This window comes from Pongo abelii, chromosome 14, assembly GCF_028885655.2.
Source record: "Pongo abelii isolate AG06213 chromosome 14, NHGRI_mPonAbe1-v2.0_pri, whole genome shotgun sequence".
Taxonomy (NCBI): Eukaryota; Metazoa; Chordata; class Mammalia; order Primates; family Hominidae; genus Pongo; species Pongo abelii.
The window spans coordinates 92,701,433-92,728,420 of NC_071999.2; the positions used below are offsets into that span (position 1 = coordinate 92,701,433).

The window sequence follows — 26,988 nt, forward strand, 5'->3', positions numbered from 1 at the left end:
ATAAGGACACTATAAGAAATGAAAATTACAGGCCAGTATTCTTGATAAACATAGATTCAAATATTTTTGACAAAATACAAGCAAATTGAATTCAAGAATACATTGAATGAATAACTCACCATATTAAGAGAAATGTAGGAAGTAAAGATGGTTCAGCATCACGGATCTATAAATGTGAAACACCACAGTAACTGAATGAAGAGTAAAAACCATATGGTCACTTCAATAGATGCAGAAAAGCAACTGGGCAAAATTCAACATTTTTCCATGATAAAGCCTCAACAAATTAGTTTTAGAAGGCGTGTACTTCAATACAATAAAGAACATATCTGACAATCCCATAGCTAACATCATACTCAGTGTTAAAAACGTTTTCTCTAAAATCAAGAACAAGACAAGAGTGCCCACTTTTACTGCTTCTAGCCAATATAGTCCTAGACACAGCAATTAAGCAAGAGAAAGAAGTAAATGACATCATTCAAATCAGAAAAAGAAATGTTAAATTGTTTCTGCAGACACCATGATCTTATGTATAAAGATTTTTTTAATTCCACCAGAAAATTGGTTAGAACTAATAAATTCCAGTGAGTTGTAGGATATAAAATCAACATATCAAAAACAATTGAGATTTTTTCACTAACAAACTATCTGAAAAAGAAATTTTAAAAAATTCCATTCACAATAGCTACCAAAAAAATGAAATACTTAGACATAAATTTAACAGATTTGAAAGGCCTGTACACTGAAAACTATAAATCATTGATGAAGGAAATTGAAGACGACTCAAACAAATGGAAAGATATCATTGGTTCATGGATTGAAAGCATTAATGTTGTTGAAATGTTCACACAACCCTATAATAAATAATAAACTAACTTTAGCTTACTGCAACATTTTTACTTTATAACTTTAATTTTTAAAAACCTTTTCGATTCTTTTATAACATTTAGCTTAAAGCCAAACGCATTGTTCAACCATACGGAAATATTTTCTTTCTTTTGATCTTTATTTTACAAGCTTTTTGTATTTTTCAAAATTTCTACTTTATTTTTACTTTTAAAACATTTCTGTTAAAAACTGAGACACAAACACAAACATTAGCCTAGACCCACACAGGGTCAGGATCATCAGTATCACTGTCTTTCACTTCTACCTTTTGTCTCACTGGAAGGTCTTCCGAGGCAGTAGCATACATGGACCCGTTATCTCCTATGCTAACGATGTATTCTTGTGGAATACCTCCTGAAGGAACAGCCAGGGGTCATTTTACAGTTAATTTTTGTTTTCAGTAAGTAGAAGAAGTACACTCTAATGTAATGATGAAAATTATAGTATAATAACTCCTAGGCGATACGAATTTTTCAGTTCAATTATAATCTTAAGAGATAACTGTGGTATATATAATCTATCTCATTGAAATATTGTTTTGGGGTGCACGACAGTGCTCAAAAATCCTTATTGCTCTTAATCTCCCAATAATAAAATATTTCCAACTCTCAACTGTACTTTAATTATTTTTAAGAGTTAAACCACTTGGTGTTTTTATAGTTTACTTAAACAGCCTCACATATTGAAATTAATTCTAAAATTGTTTATTACTTTTTTTTTTTTTTTTTTTGAGTTGGAGTCTTGCTCTGTCACCCAGGCTGGAGTGCAGTGGTGCGATCTCGGCTCACCACACCTTCTGCCTCCCAGGATCAAGTGATTCTCCTGCTTCAGCCTCCTGAGTAGCTGGGATTACAGGCATGTGCCACCACCCCCAGCTAATTTTTGCATTTTTAGTAGAGACAGGGTTTCGCCATGCTGGTCAGGCTGGTCTCGAACTCCTGACCTCAGGTGATCTGCCCACTTCGGCCTCCCAAAGTGCTGGGATTACAGGTGTGAGCCACTGCATCCTGCTTATTTTTTTTATATTATACAGTTTTTTTCATCTCCATTCTTAGTAAATATTAGAATATCCTAATAAAAATATATTTATTTTGCTTTCAATTCAGGTAAATGCAATTTACCATTCTAAGCAGTGTTTTAAAGTGAGTGTGGGTAAATACAATAACTACAACTGATTCAATAATCAATTTGTCATAATTTTCCACTTTTACATTTGCTTGGTCCACAGGTACACTTGAGCTGTGCCCTGGAAAAACAAATGTTTGTAGTGTCCAAATGCCTGAAACTTACTATTTGTTTCCTGTACATCAGTCAGACTTCTAAATGCAAATCTTTGTCTGAGATCTGTCTCTGACCAGTTGAGTGATTGCTTGCAGGGAAGTCTGAAAGTGCCATGGGTTTAACTAATGATTAATATAATTTGCTGGATAAACAATCAAGTTCCCTCTTTCTCAGATAACATCGCAAATGGTAGACAGCAAACCGGTAGAAGAAAATACACTGGACAAAGCAATACGTTTTGCCTTTGAGGATTTTCAGGGGTAGTGAATTCTAAGAGTAGTGAAGTCAGTACTTTTTTTTTTTTAAGCTGTCATTGTAATGCTGAGGAGTGGGACCTTGGAGAGTCAAGTAAGCCAAATAACAACTAAAGGGACAGTGTGAAAGTCTGATGGGCTTTATATAAGCATTGAAAGATCTCTTCTTGAACAGCCAGAGAGCCAATTGTGATAGAAAATCAGGCTGAGGATATAATGGAAAAATAGCTAAATTTCTAAACTGGCTGAATTCACTGCCTATATGAGTCCCAATGCTAGAGTCAGTTTCTTAAAGGGAAGGAGTGAGTTGCAGTCACATAAAATGAGAATACATGAGTGGATGTGCCAGAGAAACTTTAATCTCCAGATTCCCTTGAAACCTCTGGTAAGCACAAATGTATTCCTTTTCCTTGCTATAGAACAGTTTTCTTTTGTTTGTCTGGAGACTTTGCAGAGGATTACCTGAGTTAGATATCTTGCTAGAGGATGTTTGTTATATTAGGAATTGTGAAGTGTCTGACATTTTTTCTATTTGCCAGCTACTATGTTAGTATGCCACGGTTTTATGGATTCAAATAAAAAACATAAGACACCTATTTCAGAAAAAAAGATAGTATTACTCACACCATGACAAACATCAGTATATTTGCCTTTTTCCCTTAGTATCACAAGATCCCATACACTTTCCCAGCATTCACATACATCAACTACTGTTCAACAGACAAAATCGCGGAACATGTCCTTCCCCTTTGAGCTAAGAAAAATGACAGTTTGAGTGTTTAATCTGAAAATATGCATATGTGTGTTATTGATGTAAAAACCAGTGGAAAAATACGTCAACAACGCATGGTGTCCAGCACTGTGATATGTGTGACTATCATTTACCTCCATGGTCTATATTGGTTAAGATTAGGCTACACTGTTGATGATGAGGAAAAAAATACCCAAAATAAGTGCAGCTTAAAATGATAGAAATTTATTTACATCTAGAATAAAAGTGCAGAGGAATGCATTATGAGAAAAAGGCAAACTGCTACATTAGGTACTAAGAGAATCAATATCAAGGTTTTTTCACCACTCCACCTTCTATAATGTGGCTTTTGTCTTCATTGTCCACGACTCTGACCACATCCCAGCAAGGAAAGGAATAAAGACAAGGAATGAAGCAAAATAAACAAAGACGATTCACAAGCTACTTTCTAAAGAAAGGTTCTGGAAACCGGCACACAATACTCCTACTTATTCCAAACTGGTCAGGATTCAGCCATATGTACTCATGTAGCTACAAAATAAGGTGGGGAGTGGAGATTTCATTTTAGAACACCATTTGCAAAGCTGAATATTCTTCCAAGAAGAACAATGAAAAGCATCGACTTCAGAAACAGTGATCTATCAGCTGCAATTCAAATAGCTGGTTTCCACTCCAACACCTCATCGCTTCCTTCATCTAACCCACAGAGCACATTCAGCCCCACAACAAGCATCCCAACAAATCACTGTATTTGGCTCAAAGCCTATTATATGCAGCTTATATAGGGTCTTTTCAATAAAGTCTGGAAGTGGCACCTGTTTGTCTGAGAAACTGCCATAAACAAGAGAACCCTAAGGGAAGATAACAACTAAATGTTATGTATAATAGGAGCCTGAGACAGAAAAAGAAAATCACATGAAAGCTAAGGAAATCTGAATAAATTATGGATTGTAAGAAAATAGAGTATTAATAATTTTTAATCATTGTAAAAGCTGTAACATACCATTATTATATGTGAATATTAGAACCAGGTGTGGCATATATGCCAACTCTGCGCTATCTTGTTATTTTCTATAAATTGAAAATTATTCGAAGAAATAAGGTCTGTTTAAAATTATAGAAATTAGTAGGTGCTCAATAAGGACCTGCTAAGATACATATGGATTTGGAATATATTTTGAAGGTAAACCAAGAATGTATTCCAGTTGATCAGAACTGTAGGAAAAAGGAATAAAGATAAATTATACGTGCACACTGTGAAAACTGGGAGGAATGTACCATTTAACAAAGTAGGGAGCACTAGGGAAGTATCTCATTATAGGGACTGTTACTTGGAGTTCTTAGAAATTTTCTTTTTTTCTTTTATTTATTTATTTATTTATTTATTATTATACTTTAAGTTTTAGGGTACATGTGCACAATGTGCAGGTTAGTTACATATGCACACCTATGTTTATTTTTGTTGTGGCATTATTCACAATAACAAAGACTTGGAACCAACCCAAATGTCCAACAATGATAGACTGGATTAAGAAAATGTGGCACATATACACCGTGGAATACTATGCAGCCATAAAAAATGATGAGTTCATGTCCTTTGTAGGGACATGGTTGAAATTGGAAATCATCATTCTCAGTAAACTATCGCAAGAACAAAAAACCAAACACCGCATATTCTCACTCATAGGTGGGAATTGAACAATGAGAACACATGGACACAGGAAGGGGAACATCACACTCTGGGGACTGTTGTGGGGTGGGGGGAGGGGGGAGGGATAGCGTTGGGAGATATACCTAATGCTAGATGACGAGTTAGTGGGTGCAGCGCACCAGCATGGCACATGTATACATATGTAACGAACCTGCACATTGTGCACATGTACCCTAAAACTTAAAGTATAATAATAACAAATAAGAAATTTTATTATGAGGTACCCATTAGACATCCTAGTGGAGATGTTTTTTGTGTAGTTTGGTATCTGAGTTTGAAGCTCAAAGAGAAAGTCAAGATTGGAGTCATCAATTTGAAAGTCACCACCCCATAGACAATGGATTAAAGCAATGGAACTATGGAACTATGTGGATTTACAATATCTATCAAATTTGAATGTGTCTATGTTTCTTTTTTTTATTGTCTTTGGCACGTCTTCAACTTTTTGTTGAAAGTCAAACATGATGTATGATGTAGTAGGAACTGAGGACTTTACTGTGAGTTTTTAATGTTAATGTGGCTAGGAATTAAGCTATGATTTTGTTTGCTCTAGCTGTATGTGCCAGAGGCTTAAATTCTTCTAATGTCTCTGCCCTTGTCTCCTCATGAAGATTTCCCTAATAACTTTTTCTTAGAGTTGGTACCTTCCAGCTCTTTTTGCTAGAATCTATTGTTTTTATCATCTTTATTAAGGTATACTTGATAAATAAAAACTTACATGCAGTACATTCAAGGTGTACAATGTTATGTTTTTGATATATGGACACATATAATGTTAAATGATTACCACAATCAAACTAATTAACATATGCATTACCCCAAGCTGTTATATTTTGTGCGTGTGTGGTAAAAATACTTGAGATCAATGCTCTTAACAACTTTAAAGTATACAATGCAATGTTATTAACTACAGTCATGATGATATAAATGAGAACTCTAGAACTTATTTATCTCTCAAAACTGATCCTTTGTATTCTTGACCAACATCTCCACAGGTCTCCTGACTCCCAAGCCGCTGGTAACCACCATTCTATTATTTACTTTTATGAGTTTGATATTTTTAGGTTCTGCATATAAGTTAGATTATGCATTATTGGTCTTTCTGTGTCTGGTTTGTTCATTTAGCATGATGTCTCTAGATTCACCCAAGTTGTTGCAAATGGCAGGATTTTCTTCCTTATTAATACAAAATAAAATTTCAGTGTGTGTCTGGATGTGTGTTTGTGTGTGTGTCTCCAGTCATCTGTGAATGAACACTGAGGTTATTTCTATATCTTGGCTATTGTGAATAATGCTGCAATTAATAAGGACGTACAGATCACCTCAAGATAGTGATTTTATTTCTTTTAGATTTATACCCAGATGTAGGATGGCTGGATCATAAGGTAGTTTTATTTTTAATTTTATGTGTAACCTTTACACTGCTTTGCATTAAGGCTATGCTAATTTACGTTCCCACCAACAATGTAGAATTTTCTTTACACCTTCATCAACATTTATTATCTATTGTCTTTTTTTTTAATCACAGCCAAATGTGTGATGTGATATTTTACTGTGGTTTGATTTTCATTTCCATGATAATTAGTGATGTTGTGCATAATTTCATTTATCTGTTGCTGATTTGTTTGTTTTCTTTAGAAAAATGTCTATTCAGGTTTGTCCATCCATTTTTAGTAGGGTAATTTGTTTTTGTTTTTGTTTTTTTGGGTTTTTGTTGTTGTTTTGCTATTAAATTATTTGACTTCCTTATGTAGAGGACTTTCAAAAATTTCATGGGAAAAATTTGTATTATAAAAATAATTATGCATGAATTTAAAAAAAATTTATCAAAATGAACTTGTACACGTTACAATAAACTTATTGTAACATATATAAACAGGATCTAGTTTGAGCTACTAAGAAAAGTTAAAAAGATTCCCTATCAGTGCAAGATGAATTCTGCTAAAATTGAAGCAAGAACAAACATCAAATTTATGATGATGCTTGAGTAGAAGAAAGTAAACTTATTTACGCTTTACAAAAGTTATTAGGGACAGTGTTCCAAATAAATCAGTAGTTTACAAATGGATAACTCATTGCATGAAAGAAAGAGACAATACTAAAGATGACGCCTGTGGAGCAAACCATCCACATCAATTTGTGAGAAAAAAATTTTCTTGTTTATGTCCTAATTGAAGAGGACTAACAGTAACAGCAGAAACAATAGCTGATGCCACAGACATCTCAGTTTGTTTAGCTTATGCAATTCTGACTGAAAAATTAAAGTTGAGCAAACTTTCTACTCCATGGGTGCCAAAACGCTTGCACTCAGATCAGCTGCAGAATAGAGCAGAGCTTGCAATGGAAATTTTAAACAAGTGGGATCAAGTTCTTGAAGCATTTCTTTGAAAAACTGTAACAGGAGATGTAACATGCCTTCACCAGTGTGATCCTGAATACAAAGTGTAATCCAAGCAATCGCTACCCAGAGGTGGCAGTGGTCCAGTCAAAGCAAAAGTGGACTGGTCAAGAGCAAACATCATTGCAACAGATTTTTGAGATGCTCAAGGCATATTCCTTGGTAACTTTATGGAAGTACAATGAATAATTACATATTTTGTTATGAATGTGTTTTGAGAAATTTGCCAAAGCCTTAGAAAAACACCAAGGAAAGCCTCAGTAGAGAGTCTTTCTCCACTATGATAATGCTCCTGCTCATCTGTCTCATCAAACAAGGGCAATTTTGTGAGAGTTTTGATGGAAAATTATTGGCATCCACCTTACAGTCCTCTTTTGGCTCCTTCTGCCTTCTTTTTATATCCTTATTTAAAAAAAAATTAAAGGCCACTCATTTTTTCTTTCATTTAGTAAGACAAAAAATACTTCATTGAAATGGTTAAATTTCCAGGAACATCAGTTCTTTAGGAATCAAAAAAAATGACTGGTATCATCACTTACAAAAGTGTCATGATTTTGATAGAACTTATGTTGAAAAATAAAGTTTATATTTTAATTTTTATCTTTAAATTCTATTTTTTCCACAACTGTTTGAAGTCCCCTCATCCTTTGGATATAGCTCTTTATTGGGTATATGGGTTGCAAAATTGTCTTGTGGTTTACCTATTTGTTTTGTTAATTTCATTCACTGTTATTATAATGAACTCTAGTTGGCATGGTGGTAAGTTGTGGAGAAAGGGAATCATTCTATATCTAGAATATGTATTAATTTAAGTATGAGGGTAGAATACGAAAACATTTATATGAGCAAGGTGTCAAAAAGCTTACCCTCCCAATAAATGTTTTAGAAAAAGCTACTGAAAAATGGGCTTCACAAATACAAGAGATTAAACTAAAAAGGAGGAAGAGACAGGATCTAAAGATAAGGAGATATATGTAAGATAAAGGCAATGGAATTGTCAGGTTAATGATGATGGAAAACCCCAAGATGACTCGTGTGAAACATAAAGACCACATTTCAAATTAGAATAGAGCAGCAAGTTGTGAAAAGATTTCTTCAAGAAGATGAAGCTGATAAGCTGCCTGATGTGTCCGTATATACTGAGAGAAGGTTTGAGATAACTGGAAGAGTTTGTTGATGAGTTTATAAGTTCATAGAAAACCAAGCAAAATGAATACATTTTTTAACTCTATAGAAACAAAAATAATAGAAAGTACAAGTAATTTTAGCATGCAAACATACACACATAACTAAAATCAACAAAATTTATTTCTAAAATGTGGAATACAGTGCCAGTTTTCAGAGCTGTTAGGCTCAAATGCAATAAGCACAACACTAGGCACGTAGAATTCACACAAGGTATTCTGTAATTATGATAAAGTGAGTTCACTGGATGCAAATTAAAGACTGGAATTAACATACACTGATTAAGTTTTTGAAGAAATAAAAGTAATTGTTACACCTCATGAACTGGGCATTATAGTTAGATTATTGTGGGAATATGCAACACTGGAAAAATAAAATAATTCAATGTAAACATAAAAATGGAAAATTATTCCATTTCTATTTTACTTAATATGTGTAAATTTAACACATTGCCTATAACACATTATAGAATGCTGCATATTGTGACTTCTGTATTTTTTAACAGAAAATTTATTAGATTGAAAATTAATTTTTAAAAGTTTCAGTTTTCTATTTCTTGGGTAAAAGAATATATCAATGTATATTTGTTGAATGTTGGCATGACTGGGTGCATGAATAATAATTTTGCATATAATATTTTTAAACAGATGCCCAGTTAGCATTTTTTAATACTGCATTCAAAGATTGTTTGGAATATTAAAAACTCAGGTGAATTGTCTTTTTCTTGCAATCTGTCAATATCTGACACACGTATGATATGGACTCTTCATAAAATAGTCCAGAACATATTGATTTGAAGCACAATTATAAACTTTATGTGAATTTTTACTTGAATGTATGAATAATACTTGGTATCGTTTATTGATAATCTTTATTGATTATATACAGCTACTCATATGGCATTGGATGACACTTAACTATTTAATCAAATATAATGCCTTTAAAATTCCATCTGTGCTGTCTGAAGTTATGAAAGTAGGCTCATGTTTCCCTGGTTCTATATTTACTACTTTGAACACGTTGATATAGCCTTCAGTGTTTGGTTCCTTATCTTTTTCCTGCATGCTAATTATTTTTAGGAATTAGTATTACTTAACAACTCAAGAGAATTGTATGCTTACACCAAAAAAACATTATTTATTTGGCTCTAAGAGTTATATTTTGTTAACACATATCAAGTAAGCAAATATTATGTTTTAGCAAAATGGAATAATTTTATGAATGGTAAGAGGTGATATTTTGACTGCCAAATGAATTTTTCCCATGTGTTAATGGAATACATACAAATTTATTTATTTTTTGGCTTAGCTAACGATTATGCTCTAATCTTTTAGCGTTGTGATACTAATTAGTTTTTTATTTATGAGAAGGTAGTCAACAAAATAAACTGTGTAATTAAAAAGTCCTGGCGCTGCAAAAATTAATGGTGTTAAACTGTCCATAGCAGTCAAAGCAATCTACAGCTTTGATACAATCTCTATTAAAATCTCAATAATATTCTCTACCAAAATAGAAAAAAAAATCCTAAAATGATTAGGAAACTACAAAAAACCTCAAATAGCCAACACAATCTTGGTCAAAAAGGACAAAATTCTTTTGTCCTTTAGGTATCAAATTACCTGGCTCCAAAAGATGCTACAAAGCTATGTGTGGTAATCAGTATGGTACCAGCATAAAAACAGACATATAAATGAATGGACAATAGGACATCCAAAAATAAGTCCACACATCTATGGTTAAGTAATTTTCCATGAGGGTACCAAGAATGCACAATGGAGAAAGGCTAACCTTTTCTACAAATGCTGTTGGGGAAACTGAGTATCTATTATAATATAAGTAGAAGAATAACATTAGTACCTTATCTCACATCATATACAAAAAATCAACTCAAAACCGATTAGACTGAAGTGTAAGACTTGAAACTGTAACACTACTGGAAGAAAACACAGGAGAAAAGCTCTGAAATATTGGTCTGAGCAATGATTTTTTGGAACTCAAAAGCACAGGCAACCAAAGCAAAAATTGCCAAGTGAATCATGTAAACGAGAGGAGGTTTATATGCAAAATGCCTAATGAACTACAAGAAATAATTGGCAAAAAAAATAACCTGACTAAAAAATGGGCTAAGGACCTTAATACACATTTCTCAAAAGAAGTCATACAAATAGCCAATAGGTATATGAAGAAATGCTTAACATCATTAAGCTTCAGAGAAATGCAAATTGAATTCGAAATGAGATATCACATCATGTCTGTTAGTTATTATCAAAAAGATGAAAGGTAACAAATGTTCATGAGGATGTGGAGAAAAGAAAACTTCTCTTGTGCGTTGTTGGTGAGAGTGAAAATTGATACAACCATTTTGAAAAACTATATGAAGTTTACTCAAAAAATTAAAAATAGAATTACTATATAATGCAGGAATTTCACTTCTGGGTATATATCTAGAGGAAATAAAATCACTACCTTGAAGAGATATTTGCACTTCTATTTTAATTGCAGCATTATTCACAATAGTCAAGATATGGAAACAACCTAAGTGTCTACCCTCAAATGCATGGATAAAGAAAATGTGGATATATGTATATATGCAATAAAATACTATCCAGCTTTAATTAAGGAATAAATTCTGCCACTTGTGACAACTTGAACCTGGAGGACATTTTGCTAAGAGAAATAAGCTAGAGACAGAAAGTGGTCTCCAATGCTCATGGACATGATCTTGCTTCTGTGTGGAATCTACGAATGTCAAACTCAGAAAAGTAAAAAGTAGAATGGTAGTTACCAGGGTTTGAAGAGCAGAGGAAATATAAAGTTGTTGCTCATGGATACAAAGATTCAGTTATGAGAAATTAATAAGTTCTGGAGACCTAATGCACAGCATGCTTACTCTATTTAATAATACTGTATTGTATACTTGAAATTCACCAAAACAATTGATATTATCTATTCTTACCATAAAAATGTAACCAGGTGAGGTTATTGATATGTTAATTAGCTTGTTTTTGGTAATTATTACATAATGTATATGTATACCAAAAGACCACATTGTACATTTGAATATAAAAAAAATTTATTTGTCCAATATATTTCAATATAGCTGAAAAATATAAAATCATAGCATGTAGGAAAAACACATCTTTTTATTTGAATTGACTTACATTTTTTCAACGTAATAATTCTACCATATTTTGTGAAACGATCACTCTGAGGCAGGTAGCATAACAAGTATCTATTGGTTGCAGTTGGTAGCAAGGCATTTCTTGCCAAAATGGAATTCAATATTTCATGGGAAGTTAGCAAAAATATAAAGTAATAAGCTCCAGAATAGAGATGTATGCAAGTAACTGTTAGATCACAGAAAATGGCATATCTAATTCTGCCTAAGAATAAAATGCACAAAGGGAACAGATGTTACCCAGAGTAGAATGTTCAAGAAATAGTAATAATTTGGCATGGCAAGAGCCGTTTATACATAGCTGTAAATTTTTTATGTATAGGTGTGAGCTTTCTTGAAAGAGAGCCCTCAGTTAGATCTCACATGGAATTTTCACCACCCTATGTATTAGTTTTTTTTCCAAAATTCCTTAGCTCTTTGTCCAAAAGTAAATACAATTTATTTTCATTATCCATTTTATGTGCAATTAGGTCATAATATAGATTTTCTCTATCCTTTTAATGAACAGCATACATGGGCAATAATGTAAACCTTTTTAGCATTCCAATCCACCTACTTTTGGGGTTATGCTTAATTCTAAGATGGCTCCTCAAAACCCTCATTTTCTAGTGCACACACACTTTCTCCAGGTTATCCAATCAAACAATAATCTAGGTGCTTCAGTAAAAAGATTTTGCTAATATGTTTAATGTCCCAAATCAGCTGGTGTTAAAATGGAGATATTATCCTCAGGGCATTTAATCTAATTAAGGGAATACTTGAAAGGGACTAAGCTTTTCCTTATGAAAGAGATCCAAAGCTTGAAAGGAAGTTAATGAGTGCAATATTCCTCATTGCTGGTTTTCAATATGGGATCACGTGTTATATTAGTTTTCACACTGCTGATAAAGACATATCTGAGAGTGGGCAATTTACAAGAGAAAGAGATTTAATGGACTTACAGTTCCACATGGCTGTGGAGGCCTCACAATCATGGTGGAAGGCAAGGAGGAGCAAGTTACATCATATGTGGATGGTGGCAGGCAAAAAGAGACAGCTTGTGCAGAAAAACTCCTCTTTATAAAACCATCAGATCTCCTAAGACTTATTCACTATCATGAGAACAATACTGGAAAGAATTGCCCCCATGTTCAGTTACCTCCCAATGCCTCCCTCCCACAACATGTGAGAATTCAAGATGAGATTTGGGTAGGGACACAGCTAAACCATATCATTCTGCCTCAGACCCTCTCAAATCTCATGTCCTCATATTTCAGCATCAATCATGCCTTCCCAATGTCCCCCAAAGTCTTAACTCATTTCAGCATTAACTCAAAAGTCCACAATCCAAAATCTCATCAGAGACAAGTAAGTCCCTTCCACCTATGAGCCTGTAAAATCAAAATCAAGCTAGTTACTTCCTACAAACAATGGAGGCAAAGGTACTGGGAAAATAAAACTGTTCCAAATGGGAGAAATTGGCCAAAACAAAGGGGCTACAGGTCCCATGTAAGTTCAAAATCCAGCGAGGCAGACAAATCTTAAAGCTGCAAAATGATCCCCTTTGACTCCATGTCTCACATCCAGGTCATGCTGGGAACAAAAAGGTGAGTTCCCACAGTCTTGAGCAGCATATGGTCCCCCTCCTGGCTGCTTTCAAAGGCTGGTGTTGAGTGTCTGTGGCTTCTCCAGGCATATGGTATAAGCTGTCAGTGGATTTGCCATTCTGGGGTCTGGAGGATGGTGGCCCTCTTCTCACAGGTCCACTAGGCAGTGCTCTGGTAGGGACTCTGTGTGGGGGCTCCAACCCCACATTTCCCTTCTGCACTGGCCTAGCAGAGGTTCTCCATGAGGGCCCCACCCCGAAGCAAACCTGCCTAGGCATCCAGGTGTTTCCATACCTCCTCTGAAATCCAGGTAGAGGTTCCCAAACCACAATTCTTGACTTCTGTGCACCTGCAGGTTCAACACCATGTGGTGTTGAAGTTGGCAAGGTTTGAGGCTTCCAATCTCTGAAGCAACAGCCTGAGCTGTACCTTGGCCTCTTTTAGACATGGCTAGAGTGGCTGGGACACAGGACACCAAGCCCCTATAATGCACACAGCAGAGGGACCCTGTGCACAGCCTGTGAAACTATTTTTTTCTCCTGAACCTCTGGGCCTGTGATGGGACAGGCTTCTGTGAAGGCCTCTGACCTGCCCTGGACACATTTTCCCCATTGTCTTGGCAATTAACATTCTGCTTCACATTATTTATGCAAATTTCTGCAGCCAGCTTGAGTTTCTCCTGAGAAAATGGAATTTTCTCTTCTATCACATTGTCAGGCTGCGAATTTTCCAAAGTATGCTCTGTTTCCCTTTTAAAGCTGGATGCCTATAACAGCACCCAAGTCACATCTTGAATGCTTTGCTGCTCAGAAATTTCTTCTGCCAGATACCCTCAATCATGTCTCTCAAGTTCAAAGTTCCACAAATCTCTACAGCAGGAGCAAAATGCCACCAGTCTTGTTGCTAAAGCAAAACAAGGGTCACCATTGCTCCAGTTCCCAACAAGTTCCTCATCTCCATTTGAGACCACCTCAGTCTGGATTTCATTGTCCTTATTATCAGCATTTTGGTCAAAGCAATTCAACAAGTCTCTAGGAAGGAAGTTCCAAACTTTCCCGCATTTTTCTGTCTTCTTCTGAACCCTCCGAACTGTTCTAAACTCTGCTGGTTATCCTGTTCCAAAGTTGCTTCCACATTTTCAGGTATCTTTTCAACAGTGCCCCACTCTACTGGTACCAATTTACTGTATTAGTCTGTTTTCACCTGGCTGATAAAGATATACCCGAGACTGGACAATTTACAAGAGAAAAAGGTTTAATGGACTTACAGTTCCACATGGCTAGGGAGTCCTCACAATCATGGTGGAAGGTGAAAGCACATCTCAATAGTGGCAGATAAGAGAAAAGCTTGTGCAGGGAAACCCCTCTTTATAAAACTGTCAGATCTCATGAGACATATTCACTATCACAAGATCAGCACAGGACACACTTGCCCCCATGATTCAATTACCTCCCACCAAGTTCCTCCCATGACATAAAGGAATTCAAAATGAGATTTGGATGAGGACACAGCCAAACCATATCACGTGGCAAGGAATGTGGGTGGGCTCTAAGACTTGAGAGTAAAACCAAACTGACGATCAACAGATAATCAAGGGATCTGTCTTACAACTGCCAGAAACAAACCTTTGGCAATGTGAGTGTACTTGAAATTGATTCTTTCTCAATGCCTTAAAAAAACACAGTCCAGGTTACTATACTCTGATGTTACCCTGTGAGTCTCTGATCAGAGAAACCTGTTAAACTGTGACTAGACTTTAACCTACAGAAACTGTGAGATAATACATGGGTGCTGTTTACTTCTCTACGTAGATGTTTACTTGCTATGGTGGAAAAGAAAACTAACACATTTGTCTCCGTAATTCTTTTCAATATTCAATGTTAGGAGTGATATTGTCATAGTGCCTGGAAAATCAAATTTCTGATTTCATATCCTTAATATGTAAACTTAAGTAATAATGATTGGTAATGAGTTAATTATTAAGTAACTTAAAAATATTAGAGATAGGTTTTAAGAAGTTAATAATAAGAGGAATTTAACTGCATGCACTATGCTATTTGTCTCTACATATTCTGGAGTTCTACATAATTAAACACTTACTAGTTAGGAGCCTCATTACTTAGTATGTGAATCACTGTATGCATTAAAGTGTTGCATTAATGTTACGGAATCTTTGGGGTGTCCCTTCACCGACCAGAAACCTCTGTGTCCACTGGCACCTTTGCCTGAGTTTTGCTCTGGCCTGCAGGGCTCATTCTGCCCACTCAGCCTGGCAGACTGCACTCAGCTCCTGCTACCGGCCTGGATCCCATGCCTGCCAAGGTCAAGACAGGCATGAAGCAGCAAGGAATGCGTGAATGAGGATGGGGAATGGCCAGTGAGCACAGCCGGGCACACTCGCTGTGATGGGACATGCAGTCTCAGGCATTGACACGGGTGCTGGCTCCCTACAAGGCTGTGGCTACACCAGGCATACCATAAGCAACTTCCACAGCTGACACCAGGAAATGCAGTGGCTCCAAGAAGCTTGGAGATGCCAGACACTGCAGAACCCCAAAGAGGATATCGTAGCCCTGGCTCAGGAAGCTTCTAGGTCTGGGCTCTCCAAAGGGCTGCAGCTCTTCTCTTTTTCTCTCTTCTTGTTGCCTGCAGTGTGGTAAGCAAGGAACTTGTTTCAGCCCTGTTTGTTACAGCTCCTTTAGCCCTGCCATTGAATGGGTCCTGGTGAAAGGAGGGGCCAGCTGGGCTTCCTGGGTCGAGTAAGGGCTCAGAAAGCTGTGAAACCCATTCATTTCCTGCATCAGGACTTACTTTGGTCCTGGATGAATAATATTGAAGATATATGCTTAAACTATTCCTAACACCAGGATTTGTGCATGTGTTTTCTTCCCCAAGAAAGCTATAAACAGCGAAAATGTTGCTGTAAGTTTCCCTGTGTCCTCTCTCCCTCTCTCCCTTCCCCCTCCACTGAAACTAAAGTAAAAGGAATGTTAACTGCCCATTTTTCTGTGACCAGCAGACCTTATCTCTACTCCCAGTTCCAATTCCTTGTAAATATACTTTGTAAAGTCCTGTGAGATCCTGTCTCCTTTGCCATGCCACTGCAAGGTCATAAAGTAAATAAAACCTAAGTTGCAATTCTGATTTTCCTCAAAATCTAAGACGTGTCACAAAATAATTTACTTTCTTTTTTTCTTGCTCTAGTAACATCTTCCTGCCGCACGTATTTCCTGCCTTAAAGAGTTTAAAAGGCAATCACCCAAAACCAGCAGTGGCTACCCGTTCGGGACCCCTTCCACACTGTGGAAGCTTTGTATTTTCACTCTGCTCAATAAAGCCTAGAGCTTTTTCCCTCTATTGGTCCGTGTCTCTATCACTTGCTGTGGTCAGCTGCCACACCAATTCTTTGGCATGGCAAGGCAAGAACCTTGGCGTTACACTGGGTTCTTTTTGTGTGTCCAGAAGAATGAGGTACACAGACAAGAGGAGGGTGAACAAGACGAAAGGAGCTATATTGAGTGATAGAACAGCTTAGAGGAGACCAGCAGTGGGTAGCTCCTCTTTGTAGACAGGGTGTCCCAACAAGTGTTCAGCTCTCAGCAGAGAGGGTAGCTCTTCTCTGCAGCTGGTCATTTCATCTTCTCTTCAGTCAGCAGAGAGGGGAGCTCCTCTCTGAGGACAGGTCATCCCATCAACTCTTCAGCTCTCAGTAGAGACGGTAGCTCCTCCCTACAGCTGGTCATCATGTCATCTCCATCCTCTCCTTGAGTCTGGCTGAGTCTGGGGGTTTTTATGAGCCTCAGAGGAGAGGAAGTGTGTGCTGACTGGTCCTTATGGGGGGGGCATTGGCAGCTCCAGAGAAAAGTAATGCAAGATCCCTCTCCAGACTGCAGGACTGGCAGCCCAGCCCCAGGCTTCAGGCCCTACCTGGCTTGAAAGTGGGGCTTCGCCAGGACCACCCCCTTCCATTCAGGAGCCTGTCTGCCTCATGCCTGTTCATGGTGCCCAGGCTCTTCATATCAAGGAGTGGCTTCATGCTAGTACTGGGCTGTCCTCAGCACCTCCTCACCCTCCCTCCCATGCTTGTCAATGCCCAAAGTCCACAGGGGCCTGAGGTGGCAGGGGGCTGGTGTGTTAACACTGCCCTGAGCATGTGCACATCCAGTCTGACTCAGACAGTGCCTGGGCTTGCCCCGACTTTGCTCTGAGATCAGAGTGAGTGCTGATAGAAGGGAGAAGCCAGGCAGTGGGAGCAGACACTTTCAAACCTGTGGGGAAAAGCTGGGGGGCCTTCGTGGGCCTCAAAGAATGCAGAGATGCCTGGGTCCGCAACCATGGGAGGGTGGCTATAGCTGCACCCAGGGAACTCCCATCCCATCAGCTCAGAAGGAACGGGTTCCTGCTTGTCCCCAGCTCCTGCCACCTTTGAGGAGCATGCAGCCCCAGCTGGGCCTCGCCACAGCTTGGGGTGGGAACTTCATGTCCTCACTCTCTGGGCCTGGGCTGTCATCCTAGGTGGGGTGATGTTGCTGTGAGTTCTTTCTGTGGCCCCAGTGCTTAGGGGTGGCCTGGGTCTCCCCCTCTCCAGGCTGATGGCCCTGCTTGAAGGGCACCTCCAGGAGCAGATCGTGGTGCTGGGCCTGGCCATGGAGAGTGTCAGCCTGGGTGGTCACCTCCATGTGGGGCAGATCCCTGGGCAGCCCTGGACAGAGCCTCTTGTTGAGGTGCAGGAACTTGGTGCTGTAGATGGGTCGGGCATAGTGCCTGCATCCTGGCTGGGTTCTTGAAGCCCAGGATGCTCCCACTTCCCACACAGGCCTTTGATGCACAGCTCCAGTTCCAAGTCTCAGGGCTGGCCCAGGAGTTGCTGCTTCCACCCCAGCTCCTGATAACCACCATTCTGCTTTCTATGAGTTCAGCTTTCTTAGGTTTCACATATAAGTGAGATCATGTGGTATTTGCCTTTTTGTGCCTGGCTTATTTCACTTATCTCAATGTCCTCCAAGTGAATCCATGTGCAAAAGCAGCACCTCCCTGGGCCCAGCCCAGCCTTGGGGCCCCTCTCCGTCCACTCCTCCATGGTCAGCCACACTGCTTTCATGTCAGGGGGTGGCTGGGCCTGGCCCCACCAAAGTGGCTCCCAGAGGTGTGTTCCCAGGGCAGCAGGCCCTAGGGAGAAGCTCTGGGGACTACCTGCCTTGGTGTCTGAATCTGAGGACTCACATCCTGGGCCTGTACCCCACCGCAGATGGAGTCATGGCAGCAGCTGCTTCAGAGGGGCTGCCACTGCCATCATTAACACTAATTGTTACCAATTGCTAATAAAAGTAATATCTTGGTAATTAACTGAAAAACCAAGTGAAAGAGACAATACAAAATCAATTAGTATTTAATTACACAAAAAATTAAATTTTAACCTATCAGTTCAAAATACTTAATGACAAATCTATTACTTGGCTCCACATGAGAAACTTGGATATTTTGCAGGAGATATAGGTGCAATAACCAAAGGTAATGGTTGCAATATACAGTTAAATATTCAAGTTATATCTGGATACAATCCCTTTATCTTTCTTTACGCATATTCAACTCTCTTAATGACTCTTCAAATAAAAAATATTTTTTAATGCTTACTAGGTATGAAACACTGAGATGTATTAGCTTTGTTTCAGAATTTAGAAACTAATCAGCTTGTTTACTGTGTGTATGTTTCTGTGTGTTGGAGATGGGAGGGTGGTTGGAGGTGGGAAATGTGGTGGATAAGTCTCACAGTATATTTTAAAGTTAACATCTATAATTGTCCTTTTTAGGACAATGTAAATACATAGCACCTTTTACTTTTACTCATTGACCTGGGCTGCATGTTGTAATCTTGTCTCAGTAGTTAAATTCTTACCTCTTTTCTGTGTGAATTCATGTTGTTTGCAGGTCTGATACCCAGATTCTTCAGAATATGAATTCACTTTTGCTCTACGCATATCTTCCTTGATAAGTCCATCTTTTCCAATAAAAGTAGTTTCTAGATGTACTCTGCTTGAGGATTTAAAAATTTTAACAGATAAAAGTAGGTATTTAGTGCACAATATGATGTTTCGATATATATCTACATTGTGAAATGAGTGAATGTAGCTAATTAACATATGCATTATCTCATATAGTTTTCAGTTTTGTGATGAGAACATTTTACATCTCTCAGCATTTTCAAGACAGGCAACCTACAGAATGGGAGAAAATTTTTGCAATCTACTCATCTGACAAAGGGCTGATATCCAGAATATACAATGAACTCCAACAAATTTACAAGAAAAAAACAAACAACCCCATCAAAAAGTGGGCAAAGGATATGAACAGACACTTCTCAAAATAAGACATTTATGCAGCCAAAAGACACAAGAAAAAATGCTCATCATCACTGGCCATCAGAGAAATGCAAATCAAAACCACAATGAGATACCATCTCACACCAGTTAGAATGGCGATCATTAAAAAGTCAGGAAACAACAGGTGCTGGAGAGGATGTGGAGAAATACGAACACTTTTACACTGTTGGTGGGACTGTAAACTAGTTCAACCATTGTGGAAATCAGTGTGGCGATTCCTCAGGGATCTAGAACTAGAAATACCATTTGACCCAGCCATCCCATTACTGGGTATATACCCAAAGGATTATAAATCATGCTGCTATAAAGACACATGCACACGTATGTTCATTGTGGCACTATTCACAATAGCAAAGACTTGGAACCAACCCAAATGTCCAACAATGATAGACTGGATTAAGAAAATGTGGCACATATACACCATGGAATACTATGCAGCCAATAAAAATTGATGAGTTCATGTCCTTTGTAGGGACATGGATGAAGCTGGAAACCATCATTCTCAGCAAACTATCGCAAGGACAAAAAACCAAACACCACATGTTCTCACTCATAGGTGGGAATTGAACAATGAGAACACATGGACACAAGAAGGGGAACATCATACACTGGGGCCTGTTGTGGGGTGGGGGGAGTGGGGAGGGATAGCATTAGGAGATATACCTAATGCTAAATGACGAGTTACTGGGTGCAGCACACCAACATGGCACATGTATACATATGTAACTAACCTGCACATTGTGCACATGTACCCTAAAACTTAAAGTATAATAAAAAAAAGAAAGAAAAAATGCAATATATTAAATATGATGGATTGCTTAAATTCCTCTTATCTAAATAAATCTATTCATATGTAAAATTTTGTTATCTTTTAACCAACATCTTCTAAACCTTCCCCTGCTACCCCACCTTCCACCCCAGCTCCTAATAACCACCATTCTACTGTCTAATTCTACGAGTTCGTTTTCTTTGGTTTGACATATGAGTGAGATCATGTGGTATTTACCTTTTTGTGCCTGGCTTATTTCACTTATCTCAATATCCTCCAAGTCAATCCATGTTGCAAATGACAGAATTCCCTGTCTTTTTATAATTAAACAGTATTCCATTGTAGTTTTATAGTTTTATAACAGTATTTCATATATATACATGTCACATTTTTAATCCATTCTTCTACTAGTGCACACTTAGGTGGATTCCATACCGTGATTATTTTGAATAAGTCTGCTTTCAAATTCAAACAGTTAAAATTTTGTTATTCATGCGGCCGAACTACTGCTAACATCCAATTTTTGTAACATTCATTTTTATTTTAAAATGTCCACTTTCCACTGCATGTTTGTATGCTGAATTACATAATTGGTAACAAATATGCATCCTGCTCTACTCACTGAATACTTGGCCTCCTTGTATCAATTTTCTCTAGTCATTGGCCTCAAATAATTATTTCTTTTGGACTCTTAATACTAGGGGGAAATGTCTGTCTTTTTTTTCTTTTGCTTGATAAAAATAAGTCTAAGCAAAGCTCAAGTTAAAATAATGAAGTTTTTGTCTGATATGGTCTTTGAATGTATTACCTTTTCAAATAATCTCAGTTGCCGACTCCAAGTTATTGGACAAGTGGACAAAACAATGGTATTAAGTGGGTTGAATCAGAAATTTATATTTTTCTTTCTATTTAATGTAAAAAAAGTAAATTTTCACACTTTTAAATCCTATTTGATATGCTGTGAGTTATATTTACACAATGCAAACACGGACAAAGGTAATACAAAATTTTGGTCATTAAAGCTATCTACTGTCAAAATGATTCCAAAATGTAACCAAATACATTCTTCATAGATACTTGTTTTATGGTCTTGGAGTCTGTTAAAACTGATTTAGATAAAATTATTTATTAGAGATTTAAACTCATTCCACTACCAAACAGCCAGTTTTAATTATATTTTTCAATTCATTGTATATAAGATTTAAAATTTATTCAAAATAAAGTGACTTTTGATATTTTCAAGATATTCAACACATATACCACTTTTAATTATTGACTTATCCTGTTATGGCTAATTAAATATTTAATACAATATTATGAAAAAAGTTAATACTCTAAGACAATAATATATATTGCATGCTGGTATTAAACATAACAAAATAGATAAATGTTTTAAAATTTTATTTAAGTGTTGTACATTTCAAAAAATTTCAAAAGACTATTAAGGTGATTTTTCTGTCACAAAAAAACTGAATCTAAAATAATCGTAATCTCAATGAAGCTCTCAATTTGTGTAAGGCTTTTTTCTCCCTCTGAAAGAAAAATACCTTTCTATTTTCTCAACTTAAACAATTTGATTTCCAAGTGAAAATGTATTATGTTCCTATGTCCTTCTGATTTTTTAGTTTCATTAGAGATCATTATACTACTGGGAAATTATCATATCTCAGAGAGAATATAAGCAGGGTCTTCTCAACCTTGATTACATTTCATTGTGTTTTTAAATTAATGTCTGTACACTGATATCAATTAATATTTTTTAAGAAAATACTTTCTGCACAACAAATTACATTTAAATTGTCTTGTGTGCAGTTCATTGTCATAAAGTGTAATTTAGGAAAATTTTTATCACTTCTTGGTTATGATGAAAGGAAAAGCCTGATAAATATTAGCCCCTACAAATGATAAGAACATAGGAAATGAAAGTTCTCTTTAAGGTGTTTAAATGTTTTAGAATGGATTTTATTTTCTGAGGATTTATGTGATAACGTAAACTAAGGCAGGATGCTTAAATAATAATGGGGAAAATAATAGTGTGCATGGGTGAGTTGAGTATCTGGAACATTTTGCATGATGACTAGCATAGCTTTCTCTCAAGCAGTAATATCTCTAACACAACATTCAGAGGTTTTTTTTTCAGATGGATAAAATCAAGTATGAACATATATTTTTCATACATTAAATTAGAGAATGAAACACTGTTGAAATGAAATCATTTTCCTTAGTTATGCCTGAGTTTAAACTGGGAAACAATCTTTGTCCCTTTTATCCAATGAGCACATGTTTCAAACAAATTTGGAGAGTTACAAACAACCTGAAGAAAATAACACTTTAGCTTTTCAAACACCAGTCATCTTCATCGTTGAATCCCAAGTTAAAGTTCTGAAAACAGTTTTGAAAAATGCTTTTTCCTTTGGCCACAGGAGTAGCTACTGAGAGAAACCCTGAGGATGATACTGGATGACAGTCTTTGTAAAATCACTTGAAATATTAGTTCGGTCCAGCCTTGGGTTGGTTTCCACTTAAAACTCCACGTTAAGGTAAAATAGCACCTCTTTCTAATATTAAAACACACACACAAATGTACATAAAACTGCAACATACTTTCTGCAACTGACATAGGACACTCCATGTTATCACTGGCACCATAGTTTATAAAGGGAAAATATTGTCTGGGTCATTGGAGACATTTAAAATTTCAGTCTTCTGGGGAGAGCTTTTAAAATCCTGCTTCTACATTCAGTATTTGTTAGTTATGTTTTTATTCAGAACTAGGTTCTCTGGTAGTTTGCACATTTTGTAGCTTCCAGCACAAACACAAAAATGTTGTAAGTTCTTTATGACTAATCTAATATATAGTCTAGACGCATATTGCTGTGTTTAATAAGGACCTGATGTAGAAAACATAAGCATATGAGTACTGAATTTGGCTAAACTGTATTATTACATCAGATGTCAATGGTATTAATGGATAAATGTCAACATGTTATTAAATGGAAATATTGGGTATGTATACATTTATTAAGGGATTGATCTCAAACCTCTGTATGATGATGTTTGATACTGCACTCGAAAAAATTGAAATTTTAGAAAAAACTATAAGAATTTAGGAGACATAAGCATGTAAAATGTTATGTTATGCTGAGGGAACATGGCCAACAAGAAGCAGTTAGTGTGACTCATTCTCATGGCAAGAAAGAAACGTGATGAGTGAATACAACCTCAGCTGAAACATTCAGGTGCACTCATTGGGATTAGCCAAGGAAATAGCAGAGAATGGATAGGAGCAAAACAGGATGACCGTCCACCTGGGAGCGACATGGAGCCAGGGGAGGCTCCTCAACCCAGGGAAATGGTGAGTGAGTGGGAGACCCTGGGGTCCCACAGTTCTTCCATGGATCTTTGTCACCGTGGGGTCAGGAGATCCCCTGTGAACCCATTTCACCAGAGCCTTCAGTCTGACATGCAGAGCTACATGGTATCTTAGCAGAGCTGCTGCTCAGATACATGCAGAATCGTAGAAGCAGTGGATCCCTGGGCATCCAGGCAGTAAGTAGGGGGAGCTCTGGCAAAGGGCGAGATTAGCCTTCCTTATCTTACCCCAAAAAGCGGCTGAGTGCAGGGGGCTAGGCAGCAATGGTATGCAGGCTTCACTTCCATGACATCTTACAAAGACCAAGACCCACTGACCTGGGATTCTAGCGGCCCCCCACAGTGTTCTCAAGCCTTCACCCACTCTGCACTTCCCTGAGATGGAGCTCACAGAGGGAAGGGTGGGCTGTAATCTTTTCCATTTCACAGCCTTTGACTTTGCTGTCTTCAGGCTCTGGAGAGTCTCAAGGGGAAGGGGGGCTGGTGTGGACCCCTAGCACAGTACAGCCGCCACACACGAAAAAGTGATGGGAATGTCCTCCACACAGATCCCAGACTTTACTTCTCCTTACTGGGCAGAGCCTCTTGACCTGGGACTCTAGCATAACCACCACACCCGCTACCTGATCACCTAAATCAGAGGTAGCTCAACATTTCTCTGAGGAGGAAATCCCAGAGTCAACCCACAGCCTCTCCATTATTGCAGCTGCAGTGGTAACACCCTAACCACCCTCCAGCTGAGGAAGGAACAGAGGCTTAGTCACTACACAGGCATCTTCAGCACAGAGCACACACCGTACTGTGGGGAGCCCCGTCTTTCTATCCTGGGAAACCCCACCCACCACATTCAACTAGGCAGAGCCCCCAGCTCAGGACTGCAGAACAGAAGCCCCACAGACTGAGCATGCCCACTGGTAGTGACTCTGAGTTTCACTGGGGAGAGGCTCCCGGAGGAAACAATAGCGTCTCTGCCACTGCCACTGAGAGGTGAAGCCAGCTGGACTTCCTGGGTCGAGTGGGGACTTGGAGAACTTTCTGTGTCTAGCTAAAGGATTATAAATGCACCAATCAGCACTCTGTAAAAATGCCCCCATCAACGCTCTGTGTCTAGCTAGAGGATTGTAAATGCACCAATCAGCACTCTGTAAAATGGACCAATCAGCACTCTGTAAAATGGACCAATCAGCGCTCTGTAAAATGGACCAATCAGCAGGACATGGGCGGGGCCAAATAAGGGAATAAAATCTGGCCATCCCAGCCAGCAGCCACAACCTGCTCGGGTCCACTTCCATGCTGTGGAAGCTTTGTTCTTTCGCTCTTCACAATAAATCTTGCTGCTCCTCACTCTTTGGGTCTGCACCACCTTTAAGAGCTGTAACACTCACCGCAAAGGTGTGTGTCTTCACTCCTGAAGTCAGCGAGACTACGAACCCACTGGAAGGAAGAAACATCGGACACATCTGAACATCTGAAGGAACAAACTCCGGACACACCATCTTTAAGAGCTGTAACACTCACTGCAAAAGTCTATGGCTTCATTATTGAAGTCAGCGAGACCAAGAACCCACCAGAAGGAATAAATTCTGGACACACCACAACAGTGGTTCCACTCCTGTTGCCCTTAGGCTGGGGAAGAAACAAAATTTGAGGGCTACACCTGAGCTTACAGTATGCCACCATCACCACAAGAGAGACCAGTCTGTCCTATCTGTGAGCTCTTGATCCATGCTCCACAACAAGTGGAACCCCCAGCTCAGACTAGCAGTGCAGCTGCCTCACCCCATGGCTGAACACTCCCTGTAGCAGTATCTTTGTGTCTGTCAGAGGTGGAGCTCCCAGAGCAACCAAAAGCCCTTCAATCACTGCCTCTGCTATTCTTAGACTGGAGAAGGAACAAAGACCCTAAGTTCTTTATCCAGACCTCCAGCAAGCTGCAGTAACCCTAAGGAGAGGAGGCCAGTGTGTCTCCCACAGGTCCCAACCACTCCCCCTGCTTGGCACCAGGCAAGGTGCCCTCCCTAACCCCCCACAGCTTGGGTCCAGAGTGCAGCCCCTTATACTGGGCCAATAGCACTGTTTGGTGACAGTTCTGCATGTCTCTGGGGTGGAGCCCCAGGAGAAAAGTGAAAGACCCTTGCCCACAAGCACTGCTAAGTTCCCTTTCTCTGGTACTTGCAAGTTGGGAAGAGAATATAAACCTTGAGATTGCCCCAGGGCTGTGGTGGGCAGACTGGGAGTGCCAAGCCATGACATGCAGTTAACACTCAAATGGTAAAGGAGCACATACTTTCAGTGCATTGAGAGGGAGCATGGCTGCAACTGTAAGGAAACACCGAGGAGCCATGCGGTTGAGCAAGAGTCTACCTACTCTACATTATGGTTAAGTGGTATCTACTGGATCATATTCCAAAATTTAAATGTCAAAAATACTTTACTACCATACCACACTGTGAAACCAAATACAAGGAGTCAGCTACACATAAAGACTTTTCACAGAGCTTCAGCCCTCTGGAAACATCCAAAAAAAGAATTCTACTGACTGTACTCAACCTACACCACAGCTAAAGGAACACCCACAGAGATGAGAAAGAATCAGCATAAGAACTCTGGCAACTTAAACGGCCAGAGTGTCTTCTGTCCTCCTAATGACCAAACTAGCCATCTCAGCCTAGTTAAGGATTCTTATTCTCCACCAAATGTCCTTAACTAGGCTGAAATGCCAGATATAGAATTCAGAATATGGAAAGAAACAAAGATAATGGAGATACAGGAGAATGTCAAACCCCAATTTAAGGAAGCTAAGAATCACAACCTGCTCGGGTCCAATTCCACACTGTGGAAGCTTTGTTCTTTCCCTCTTCACAATAAATCTTGCTGCTCCTCACTCTTTGGGTCTGCACCACCTTTAAGAGCTGTAACACACTGCAAAGGTCTGTGGCTTCACTCCTGAGGTCAGCAAGACTACGAACCCACCGGAAGGAAGAAACATTGGACACATCTGAACATCTGAAGGAACAAACTCCAGACACACCATCTTTAAGAGCTGTAATACTCACTGCAAAAGTCTATGGCTGACAGAAGAGCTGTCAGATGAAATAGATAGTATAAAGAAGAACCTAACTGACCTGGTAGAGTTGAAAAAAACACTGTAAGATTTTTATACTGTAATCACAAGTATTAACATTAGAATTGACCAAGCTGAGGAAAGAATCTCAGAGCTTGATGACTGGATCCT

At 38.3% G+C, this 26,988-nt stretch overlaps 1 long non-coding RNA gene across 1 annotated transcript in view; it reads left to right on the forward strand.

Annotated features, from left to right (window-relative positions):
• Positions 1–16,560, forward strand: part of LOC129049574 (uncharacterized) — a 48,116-nt gene extending 31,556 nt beyond the window's left edge. The window contains exon 3 of the long non-coding RNA XR_008512783.2: positions 16,437–16,560. This is a non-coding gene — a long non-coding RNA (uncharacterized LOC129049574). The remainder of the gene's footprint in view (positions 1–16,436) is intronic.
• The last annotated feature ends 10,428 nt before the right edge of the window (positions 16,561–26,988 follow it).